Raw genomic sequence first — 8,300 nt, 5'->3', positions numbered from 1 at the left:
TGCGTGCGTGCATGTGTGTGGGTCGTGTGTGTGTGTGCGGATGTGTGTGTGTGTTTGTGTGTATGTATTTGCAATGATTCTGCTTGCCCCAGGGGTGTGTGTGACCTCCACTCTCCACAAATCACATGACCATGTGTTGGTTGTAAAGTGGGCCTGGTGGGGAACATGGCTCCATCTCTTGGTCCAGTGGCACCTTGAAGTGTTTTCCGTTTACCAGAGAGGAGCTAGCCTCAAATTGGAACCAGAGACAGGTTTAATGTCTGATCCTTAAACCATTACAGCTGTGTCACATGCAGACGCAAATACACAAAAGCATACACACACACGTGCACGTTTGCATGCACTTACGCACACGCACAGACATACACACAAATACATATGTTACACACAATCACACATAGATACACATGCATACACACGCGAGTGAATACACACAATTGCTGACACACATAAAATGGCATACACACACACATACTCATAAACACACACACACACACACATTTGGGTAAGGTTAACAACCAGCAACTGTATTACACTCAAAGTAAATGAGAAGCATAACCAGCCCAAAGAGTAAATCTTAAACATTTGGCCTCATTTACCAATAACTACCATGTACATGTAACAGGAAAGGCCTAACTATTGGGTTAAAATGTATAGTAAAATGTAAAGGCCATAGGATTGACTCTATTGGGCAGGCGAGGTATTTTAAATGATGCTTGGATATCGGTAAACTACTATTAACTGTGCGTGTGTGTGTGTGTGTGTGACTGTGAATGCATGTTTGCATGCACGTGTGTTTGTGTATAACATACAAAAAATCGAACATTAATAGTACAGTACAGCACACACGCATTGACTTAATATCTAGTTCCTGAAGTGAGACCAGCTGACACCTGTGAAAACCTCTCATTGCGCTTTGTTTACACAATAAAGGTAAGAGTGGGGAATGGAGAGGGCTCAAAGGTAACATCTGTCCCTTGTCTCGGCGCTGATTTGCAGGCAAAGACAGGTGCTGCTTTGTGGCTACGGGAACCTGAATTAAGGAATAGTTTAACGCAGTCGGTTAACATAAGAACCACGGCCTATAGTGTCTATACCCATCTTAGGCCTACTAATGCATCGCAGGCCTACATAAGAAGCATGAGGTATAGTGAGGGTAATTAGACTTATGTGCAAAGTACATGTTAAATGAGGTTCTAATATTAATATAGAGGTGCCAATATTACTATAGCTACATGCTATTGCTAGTATAAGTGGATACAACAAGGCACGTAGCTCGGGTTAGGATCCCTGCAGACTGCAGATCCCTGAATTCAACCGCAAACCTGCAGGAGAGTGGTGTAAAGAGGGTCTACGTTATTAGTAGTCTGAGACCCTCACTTCCCCTTATCATGAATCTTTCCAAACAAATGACAAGCTGTTGGACCGAATTGTGCACAAAGTGTTGTTCTTGGACTGACTTGTTTAAAGCCCCGCTGGTATTGGATTCAGTGTTGTAATTTTGTTATGAGTTGGGCAGCAGTTTAGTAATGATACGTAACATGTGTCATAATTATTTGGATTAGTCCCGGTGATTAGTGAGTTATGTGAAGAGCTGGGTCAATGTTGCTATTGTGAACTAAGTACATGTTGTTGAACAGTGCAAGCACGGTGCCAGACATATAAAAAAATGTTTGCATCTGCGTGGCGTGTGTGTGGCGTCGCAAGGGTTAACGTCGTGACGTCATGCTCCCAACGCGCCGGTGACCTATGGTTGGGGCAGCTCGAGCTATTGGGGGAAGAGCGAAAGAAAGCTGGGTAGAAGCTTAGGACGTGGTTTTCAACAGCACCTTAGCGATCGGCGATCCCAATTATTAAAACAAAACGCGTTTTGTACCTCAGCTATTGTTCTTCAACCTGATTAACATTGACGCTTGTAAGCATAGCTTCTCTTCAGTTTACGTCTTAGCGAAAGGAATGTGTGTTGGGTGTCTGTTTTCTTATGTTTTGATAATATCCCCACAATCGGTTTCTTCACTCGGGAGAGTTGAGATCGAGGGGGAAAAAAGAGTTCGCCTACCTTCTGTGGACGGACAATAATCGGCCAACTCGTTTTGCGCTCAGGTTCATTTTTACGCACAAACTTGTCTGGTCCGTTTTAAATGATCAAAGGCTTTGGAACAGACACATATAAATGCCGTGGACTTTTTACGTGTGTACTTAATGTTTATGGACTTCTTACAATTGAACCCGTGTACACGGGAGTGTCTGCGCTCATTGGTAATCCGCGCACGTGTGGAGGAAAACCCTGTGCTGCACGAAGCGGTGGCGTGGCACAACTTAGGAATGTTTTCGCTGCTGAGAGTTGCGCTGATAGCGGTGCGATGTCTGACTGGCCAGGTACTATTTTACGATTAAAAAGGGGGCGTTTGGGTTCTCAAGTGACGAAGGAATGTAATAGGATAAGTATAGGCTCTCTCTGTTCTGATCTGTCTCTGAGTAGGTATCCCGGGTCCGCGCTTGCACGGATGTCCCAGCCTCACAATCTGATATGCAAACAAAACATCGATGGTCTATACATGAAGGTTTATGCTGCGCAAGGGGCGGGCGAAAGTAATTCATGTGAACGCTTGATGCCCCCCTTACCTCCCCCTCCTGGCTCTCTCCCCTTCCCCCTCCCCTGATTAAAAAAGCAAGAGGTCTCCTTCGTAGACAGACAAGGGGAGAGTGGGAAAGAAAACGAGAGAGGATTAGGTTTCATTGGGTCCCTCCATCAATTTTCTGTTTAATGTCAGCTCGCGAGCTCCATTGTGGGAGAGAGAGGACGCGTCATCCGACCATAAATTTGCTGTTATCTAGCCTCGGAGGGAGGGTCGATTCGGACGGGTTCCGTCTATAGATCGGGCGACGTCGGTAACAAACAGCCCAGTGGAGTCAAAAGTAGAAGCACATGTTTATAACTCGAGTTTTGTTTCAAATTATATAACTTTAGGTCTGCATACGCAAAGAAAAACTAGCGTGTAGCCTATAGGCTTGGAAAGAACTTTGTTGTCACTTCATTCAACACAAACTTCCCCACAGATGTGTTTGGTTCATTTTGTTTCCCATCTCACTTAAATGATAGTACCCTTCAATATTGCTATCCGACTGCGGGCAGATTTTATAGGTAGGGGTTTATCCTGAACGCTATCACTTATTCTACAAAGTGACTTACTGTTAACAGGATGTAGCCATTTGTTTAATTTATATTTCAATTGTTAGCAACGTCTCTATGGTCTGATATGGTACTTATGTATGGCGTAAGTGGTTTTAAGTTCCATAAGGGCTGTCAGGAAGCATACGGACAGGCCTTTTTGGTGGGACATTTGTCAAATCGGATTTGTTGATGTGCCTGTGTCGTACCCAACTTGCTTTACCTACGTATCATTCACATTTCCTCAACTACTTTCCTTGATCTAATTATCTCTCTTTATAGTTTTGATTCTAAAAAATACATAGACGTTGTGTTCAATATTAAAAAAAAATAGATTCTTAATTGTTTCAGTTATTGCCATTGAGTTCATTAAAATCTGTGAGTGAATGGTAATCAATAATGGATTTCCAATATTGGCGCGGTCAGACCCACACGCATGCACACGCGCACGCACGCACGCACACACACACACACACACATATGGGGAAGGAAAGATGTAGAATAGTACGAATTACTGACATAGTATACCCGAGAACATCAGACAGTGATGGCCCTAACAATCGTGTGCACGCACATCATAGGACAATTGCAGTTTGTGTAGTTTTTTTTACACACACGCACATATATATATATATATATACTCACACAGACATATATATATATCTATATATATAAATATGTTTATAGATAGATAGATAGATAGATAGATAGATAGATAGATAGATAGATATAGATGTTTAGTTATTATTTGATGTTGTTTGGTTGTTGAAAATGCTTTTCAAATGCTAGATCTGACCAACAACTACCCTTTATTATGGGTCAAAATTCAAGCAAGATGTATCCTTGGTCCTTGTCGTGACAGGACTATGCTGGTATCTCTCAGTAATCGTACAACGTGTTGATAACTCTTGCCTTTTCTCCTCCATCCAAATTGGGTCAAAAGGTCGTAGAGTCTAATGTTTACACGGCCCTTCTTAAATATTGGCACTGCAGGAAAAAAAACACACACACAAAAAAAGCTGGACACACATTTTAAGAAACCATTGAAATTTAATGGCCCTCAATTTTCCAAAGATATGTAGACCATCTTTGTAAACCATTAAAAACCTATATAACCTGCATCATTGGTTCATCTGATATGCAATGTTAACGCAGCTCTCAAAACCAAAGTTCAAATGAATGCATAATGATAGCGAGGTGACATTGCATGGACTGAGAGGGTCCGTCGGTCGCCACAGGATATATAATCCTATTATCCGTGTCTATTGTTTCAACATTTGCTACATAGTTCTCAAGGATAAGCTCTGTTTCAGTTCTCCGTTTCCTTCTCGAATCTTCGGTTACAAAGACCAGTTGAGTTGTGTAAACAGGAGGCTATTGCAGAGGACGCGCGTTTAAAATAAATGGCCTAATCTAAGGGACATACTTCAGCGTTAAAATACGATGATGTGAGCGGCGGTACGTCTTTGATGAGCCATTGTAAACGCGGGAGTTTGTCCTCGTGGTTATGCCATATATGGCCAACGTTTACCGCCGTTGCTGCTCGTGCAGATTTGTGGAGCGTGTTCATATCTCGCGCAACCTTCATGTATTTTCTGATAGGCGTCGTGGCTTGTCAGGGGAGCCATGACTCTGGGACTGTTGCTGCCTTTAGATTTAAAACTAAATTCCTGGCCCATGTTTTGTCCAAGGCTTACTTCTTGGGAGAGTTAATTCAACAATTCAACAATTTCATGCCAAACTATTTTGTCCAAATGACACCCCCCCCCAGGTATTAAAGGAAATTGACCGAAAATAGCAGCGCCTACCCGGCGCGCAGGGATGAAAAGGTGGTGTTGTTTTGGTGTCCACTCACGTTAACCTTGCCCTCCCTTTCGGTTGTTGGGAGTGCAGCCTAAGCCAGGTGCCGTTCTACCATTACTTAATGCATGAATGGTATTTTTTTTGTGGATTTGCCATATTATGCGATATCGTCTTATTCAATTAAAATACGCGCTCTAAGGTCAACAGAATGACCTAGCCTATCCTTTGTTCTAGAGTCCTGTATATATATATTTCTCATTAGAGGCTGGGGAGAAATCTTCGTGAGCTGGAAGTTTCCCCACGGAGAGGTTTATTTCACCGTTTGGAGCTTATTTATAAACCTTCACATTAATGGCACTGCAAGTGGGCCGTACCAACGGTATATAAAGCGATATGGGTAATTATGCCAAAGACCTCTACTCTCATGTTATATTATATATATTTAACATGAAATGTCATCGGACATACACGGCGCGAACACGTTCCTCTTTTTTTATATATATATCCCGTAGCCAAGAGACTACACTTAGAGCGGTTCGGCGAGACGCCTTGTTCCGTCTGCTCTGTCCACTGGTCACGGTAAACACGTAGGTCAAATAAGAAAACCCCTATTCTCTTTGGCGGAAATACGAATTCTTTAAGTGGGCCTTTCCTACATGCGAGAAAGCGCCCTGCTTTGGGGTGTGAGAGGGGAATGGAAGGCAGGGAATGGTGGTGGGCGGGGTACGTGTCACTCAGGAACGCTTCACTGCTCGAGGACAATCCCTGCGTAGGACCGGTCCGTTTCAAGAGTAATCAGTCAATCCGCATTAATTATCCGCGCGCCCCCATATACAGGGTAGCTCACTCTGGCACACGGGACCGATAGAGAAAGAAAAGACGTGTGTTTGCTTTTGTGTGTGTGTGTGTGTGTGTTTGTGCGCGCGTGCCGTGTGAGTGTATCGGTGCGCGCGAGAGAGCGCGTGCGTGTATCCATGTGTATGCGTGCGCTCGCGTCCATACACACGCGCTTGCGTGTGTATGAACAATAAACATAACGCCTGCACACAGACACACACGTACGCGCGCGCGCACACGCACACACACGCACACACAGACACACACACACACACAAATTCACGCACACACGCAAACCCCCAGGAAAACACACACCCAACCCCCACTTTTAGGTAAGACAAGTGCCAGTAAAAAGCAAGCAGTAAAAGGCTTTTCCTTGTCACTAAATAAATTAAATGCAGATTTCTGTTTTAAGTGTGGGACACCTTTTGTAAACCGCCGGACTGAATCATTTATTGACGATAGAGTGTGTCGTTGCTTTCAGTGGCAGTTGTGCGTGGTTTGCTTTTGCTTCTCTTGAACAAAATCAAAAAACAATCTGTTCTCGTTTAATCTGTTTATCTGTTGCCTTCACACAGTCTATATAGGCCAAATATTTGATAGGGGGCCATAACTTGTATGCTATGCCGTAACATGTCTTCAAAAGTACAGGTTTATTTTTATCATCCTAATGGACCCTAATGCAGAAGTGCTAATTTCACAATGTCATGTAGGCCGTTGAGCACATTTCTGTTCCACATTAGAACATAGACTTTGAGGAATTGTGAAAACCAGTCTGCAGAATATGGCCAGATTTGGGCTCTCTATAAACCCGCGTGCGTGTATGGGCAATAGAGAGCGTGTGTGCGTGTGTGTTCGCGCGCGCGCGTATGTATGTATGTGCGTGTGTGGGGCGTGTGTGTGTGTTTGAGAGTGTGTCTGTCTGCCGTTTGTGGCTGTGTTTGTGTGTGTGTGTGTGTGGGGATGTGGTGTGTGTGTGTGTGTGTGTGTGTGTTTGTGTGTTGCGCGTGTAGGGTTCTGGACACGTGGTGGCTCAAATCCATTGAAGAGCGAGGCTCTTTGGAATGTAGGTTCCTATGTAAATTGCCTAACGATTATCTAATTACGCACATGGAAACTGTTCACGCTTTAACGTTATTTTGATCAGAATTATAGTTATGAATAGATTCCATCATGGATAAAATCCACATTTTTCTCAGAGCAGGAAGGAATGTGGACATTGGAACTCATTGTCCAGTGCACACTTGTTTGGGACAGGTTAAAAAGACAATAAATATTTTCCCTATTTTTACATTTTGTAGGCCTATTTAATCTATTTACGTGACTTGGCCGCTGATAATTGTAATATGAGTGTCCTTGCGGATCCATTTATGTCAGCCCTTGACAACTCTTCCAAAGACGCTGATGGGAATCTGTTTTTTGGCAATGATTTAGGAGATAATGAAGCTGTAGAGCAATCGATACAATTGTAATAATAAGATTATTATTAATAAATATAATATTACTGTTGCTGAAATTATTGTTATTTTTTGGTTATTATTGGTTATTATTGATAATAATAATAATAATAGGAATCACCTTAATCATAATATGAATCGTATTAATTCAGTGAGTGTATGGATATACCTATCTATAATTATTATTGCTGTCTGTATTAATTCACCAATTGCTCAAATATTTGGAATACAATAAGCTCAATCGAAACCGTATTGGCATAGGCCTACACAGCTCTAATTTCCTCAAAAATGTATAGAACTCAAAACTATAGTAGGCCTATTATTGTAATATTATAATTAATATGTGAATCTGCTAAACATTTGGTTATGCTATTGACCGGAAATGTGTTCATTCTTATATAGTTTGCTTTAGAAACTCAACGTTCAGTGCCACCGAACAAACACAGCCTATAACTTAAAGGCATCGTTAAGGTCAAAAAAGTTAAAATTAGGTATAGATAACAAACTTCACTATCATTCAATGATCTCTTTTGTCCTCGACAAGTTTTTTCGGTCCAGATAAGAGGAAAATCGCCCATGCAGCAACGATTCGCTAAATGTTCTTCTCCCGTTCACGTGGCAGCGTTCTCTTCCATTTTCTTAATACAAAGTTGTCATTGCGTCGTATTAATCCATGAATCTAGTCCCTACATTTAATACAACGTGTAATTTCCCCTTTTTAACGTATTCCCTTTGATTTAGTCACTCTTGACTCTCCTTTTGCTCTGGGGCCAACGGGGTTCGTCGAGGGGCGTCTTGAAACCGCCCACCCTTATCTTCTTTCATCGTTCAACCCAGGGCCGCCTTGAAACCGCAGGGCCAGTAATTGCTTTTTTCAGGCAGCCCAGTGCGGACTGGCCAGCAGCCAATCAGAGCCTTGTTTACACTCGGTGATTGACAGCACGCTGGCAATATGCCAACCAATCAGGATCTTCACAAAGCTAAAGCCCAAGGTTTTAACTCTTTGTGTCCACGTACGAACACACAGGTTA

This window comes from Pollachius pollachius (genome assembly GCF_949987615.1).
Source record: "Pollachius pollachius genome assembly, chromosome: 19".
In the NCBI taxonomy this organism is placed as follows: domain Eukaryota; kingdom Metazoa; phylum Chordata; class Actinopteri; order Gadiformes; family Gadidae; genus Pollachius; species Pollachius pollachius.
The sequence above is the reverse complement of the archived record's forward strand: the minus strand, read 5'-3'. Positions refer to the sequence as shown.